Source organism: Marmota marmota, unplaced genomic scaffold (assembly GCF_001458135.2).
Source record: "Marmota marmota marmota unplaced genomic scaffold, marMar, whole genome shotgun sequence".
Classification (NCBI taxonomy): Eukaryota; Metazoa; Chordata; class Mammalia; order Rodentia; family Sciuridae; genus Marmota; species Marmota marmota.
In genome coordinates this window covers 38,324,078-38,328,534 of record NW_026000026.1, presented here as the reverse complement: position 1 = coordinate 38,328,534, position 4,457 = coordinate 38,324,078, and the positions used below count along the sequence as shown (strand labels likewise).

Genomic DNA, 4,457 nt, shown 5'->3' with positions numbered 1-4,457 from the left:
GTTTGTTTTTTACTAATTTCTAATCTACTATAAAGATAACGCAACCCAATAAGATAACACAAAACAAAACCGAAACTGAATGAAACAAAAACGGAATAAAAAATCGTTGTATCAATTTTCTCTTCCTCAGGGCCGACAAACTTCAAACCTTTAGCCAACCATTTTTCCCAGTTTGCCTGAGAAATTTCTAGGGATAGGCAGCTTGAAACAAAAACAAAATAAATCAAAACAAGAACACATTGTTTTTTGAAATGGTCACCCATTCTCTCGCCTTCCCTCAGAAGCGAGCAATTTCACTTACCTCCAAGTTTCAGACATTCCGCGTACAGGCCACCAAATGCTGCAGTCTGGCTGGGCACAAAATCACGAGCCACCACACACCTTGTAGATTCAAACAGCAACTCTTTATTCTTGAACTGTCACTGGCACTTATACACACGTTCTGGGCAAATCCACGTTCTGGGCCAAAATCACATTCTGGGCAAAATCCCAAATACTCTCTGAATCCTGCGAGAACTCAACGGGAACTCAAGGAGCGGGTGCGCCTGAGGCAGCAGGATACGCCCTAATCCCAGCAGGATACACCCTAAACCTGGATCCGCCCTGGTCCTTGAGCAAGGTCACCTTACATGCAATGTCACTGCAAATGACCTGGGTCAATATGGAGAGTCCTTCCTCTAAGCAACATTGGGTAGGCTGACAAAGAAATTGCCATGTGTCATTCCTACTTGGCAATGGCTCTCAGCAGAAATGGAGATATGTATTTGTTTAAAATCCTTTCATTTTTCTTTCATTCCTGTCTGTGCCTATTAATATTGCTGTGTAAGAAAATAATCCCAATGTAATGGCACAAAGGACCCCCCTCCCTTTTTTGTTAATGCTCATGGATTCTGGGGGTAATTCAGAAAAGTGACAATAGGAATGGTTTTTGTTTACTCCCTGTCCCTCAGAAGCCTGGGTCAGACTTTCTGGTATTACATAACAAGGGTATTTTCCTCCAGTTTCTAGCTTAGCTCTCTTTAATCCCTCATCGACAGCCTCCTGAATGCCTTTGAGACTTCTGCTAACATGCTCCTTTAGGTTCCCTTGGCATCCTTGCTACTTCACCTGGTCCTAAAGCTGAAGTTACATCCTTCACTTTGTTATTTTGTTATGATATTCATCTCACTTCTAGGTAACAAAATATGCTTCAGTTACTATTGCTAAATAATAACTTGTTACTATTTACTATGTAATAAATTTCCCCATTTCTCCCTTCCTGAAGTTAATAGCAGGGAAACAAAACAAAAAACCTCCACGTTACCTCATAAAACTAGGAATCCAGGCTACGTACGAATGGGGGTGACTACAATGTTTTTCCAACATTTTGGTCTCAAGACGTGTGTGTGTGTGTGTGTGTGTGTGTGTGTATGTGTGTTTATGGATTGAACTAGGGGCTCATGCATTCTGGGCAAGCACTCCATAACTGAGCTACATCCCAAGCCCTAAGTCCTTTTTAATTAGTTATTTTCTTTGGGGGGTAAGGGTACTAGGGATTGAACCCAGGGCTTCACAAATGCTAGGAAAGTGCTCTATCAACAAGCTATCTCTCTAGCCCTTTTTATTTTATTTTATTTTGATATAGGGTCTCACTAAGATGCCCAAGCTGGCTTTGAACTTGTAATTTTCCTTGCCTTAGCCTCCCAAGTAGTGGGGATTACAGGTATGTGTCAATGCACACCACCCAATTTTAATCTTTACTAAATTCACACACACAAATTTGCAAGATCATTAAGAAAAATTCCCATAGAACCTTCAGCCCAAATCACCAATTGCTAATGTGTCACATTTGCTTTATCATTTTTGTCTCCACTATAAAATCATAAGGGAATGTATTACAGAATTTTCCCCTTTTAAACTTTTAAAAATATAATTGCAAAGAAAAAGGACATTTTTATAATCAAGTACTATGTACTCAACAAAATTAGGAAATTGAACACTGATTCAGTGTTCTTATCTAATATGCAATCTACATTCAAATTATACCAAATGCTTTAATAATCTTCTATACCATTTTTTCTCCCTCAGCCACAATCCAATCCAGGATAACCTATTGCATTTAGTTGTCATGTGTCAGGACACCTTCATACTCCTAAAAAAATAAGAGAGTATGGCAATGCTTTTGTTATGTGGGTTATTCCTACCAATATTTATTATATTCAAAGCAGAAATGTAAAAAAAAATTAAATATAAGAGACAATTACATGCTAACATAAATAATATATTTTAATGAAGAATAAATATATTTTACCCAAAACAAAATGTGAGAGAAGTGTTATTTTTTGCATTATGCAAATTCACTTAGAGAAACCAGCTGGATTCATTTCAGCTTCTGCATTCAATTTGATGTGATATGTTGTGCTGGTTGAAGTATAAAGAAATCTCATTCTCACAATTATAAGTGGAAAAGGAAGGAGTATTTTAACAGCTTTATTGGATAACTTTGAATATTCTTGTTTGACATAGTAAAACTTGTCGAATGTCAGTTTCTCAAAGGTTAGCTGCAATATGAAATTTGAACTCCTATCTATGAACTTTTTGAACATTTTACTTTCATGAGAGAACAAAAAAGGTAAATGGGCATTATTTTAAAATGTAAATTTATCACCAAAGATCTCTTGAAATGATCTGGGGATTCATACTCAACTATGGCCCACACTTTGAGAATGGCTGCATTATATATTTATGTAGATAGTATGTCTTTCATCTAAACTCCGTACTTGAGGACAAGTTTTGCCTCTTTTGTCTTTATATATGTACACCTGTGGCTGGTATACCTGTACCTTAGTGGTCCCATCTTGGGGCTGTGTGCTTGGCTTCCAGGATTGACTATGTTTTTTATCCTCCAATCCTCTTTTCAAACTTTCATTTTTCCAGCACCTCTCGATTTTGTGTAATGTCTAATTATCTGTTGAATGAATAAATCCACATTTTATACAGAATCCACCTCCCAATAATACAGTGATAATTTATTTTCCCAATTTTAATAATAATTATTCCCAGAACTGGACATTTTTTACATTAAATATTTGTGTGCCATTTATTTGAGAAGAAGTTTGATTCTTTACACATTTCATGGTAATGAATTAATGGAGATTTTGTCTTTTAAAAGTAACATTAATTGATTACTATGTTAGCTTTCTGTGATGAAATACTTGAGAAAATCAACTTAAAGGAGGAAAGATTTATTTTAGCTCACAGTCTCATAGGTTTCAGTCCATGGTCATATGGCACTGTTTCTGGGCCTCTGGAGGACAGTATATTATGGCAGAAAGGCCTGGTGAAGGAAAACTGCTCACCTTATGGTGTCCAGGAAGAGAGAGAGGCACAGAAAGACACACACACACACACACACACACACAGAGAGAGAGAGAGAGAGAGAGAGAGAGATAGAGAAGAAGAAGAAGGAGGAGGAGGAAGGAGCAGCCAAGGTCTCAATACATCTTTTAAGGGCACACCCCTAGTGATACTTCTTCCAATGAGGCTCCACCTCCTTAAGTTTCTATACCGCTCCAACAGTGCCACAAATTGGGGACCAACCCTTCAACACAAGAGCCTTTGGGGAACATTACAGATCCAAACTATTACAAATACTACTAAGGGTCTAATACTTTTCTAAGTACTTCTTATGTTTACTTATTTATTCCACACAACTTTTTGAAAGATACTATTATCATCCTCACTTTACAAATGTAGAAACTCAATCACAGAAAAAGTGTTCAAGAGGACAAAACTGGGGCAGGACTGTGATATGAACCCAGATTCTCTTGGCTCTAGAAGACTTTCTGTTAACCTCCACAGTGCCTGCTATCTTTTTTTTGGTTTAAGTATGAGGACACTGTTTTGTTTTGTTTTGAAAGTTAAACCATTTTAATACATTCCCTTTGACATATAAATTTGTTTTTATTGATAAATTTCACAATATACTATTATATATATTGCTCATAGAGAAAAATATTAGCAGAAAAACATCAGGTAATACAAAAATTATTAAATATAGTTTTGTGATTATTAGTAGTTGAGAAATCTTTACAATTTGCAGATATTTTCATCTAGGAATACCAGAAGGAAAATTAGTTCCAGGGACTCATTCCCATATCAGTCCCAAACTACTTCCTGGTGTCTTTTTGATCAGTGTAAGGATCAAAGTGTTGGTCTCTCCTCTCTCTTCAGTGGAGCTGTATTTATCACCTTCTCCAGCCCATTTCTATAACTTGGTTAAGCAGAAGTCCCTTTAGCTCAGTAGTTTTCAAAATTTGGGTACATCAGAATCACCTAAAGAGCTTTTTAAAACAGATCATTGGGTCCTAAACCCAAAGTTATTTTTTTTTTTTTCCGAGAGAGAGAGACAGAGAGAGAGGGAGGAGAGAGAGAGAGAGAGAGAGAGAGAGAGAGAGAGAGAGAGAGAGAGAGAGAGA

At 36.9% G+C, this 4,457-nt stretch overlaps 1 long non-coding RNA gene across 2 annotated transcripts in view; it reads right to left on the bottom strand.

The window, feature by feature from the left end:
- The window catches only part of LOC125619054, a 12,159-nt gene that overhangs the window by 4,979 nt on the left and 2,723 nt on the right, over positions 1-4,457 (bottom strand). The window contains exons 2-3 of one of the 2 annotated variants that reach the window (XR_007350530.1): positions 3,239-3,316; positions 2,823-2,947 (exon numbers count right to left, since the gene is read on the bottom strand). This is a non-coding gene — a long non-coding RNA (uncharacterized LOC125619054). The remainder of the gene's footprint in view (positions 1-2,822; positions 2,948-3,238; positions 3,317-4,457) is intronic. The other variant, XR_007350531.1, reaches the window with a different exon arrangement.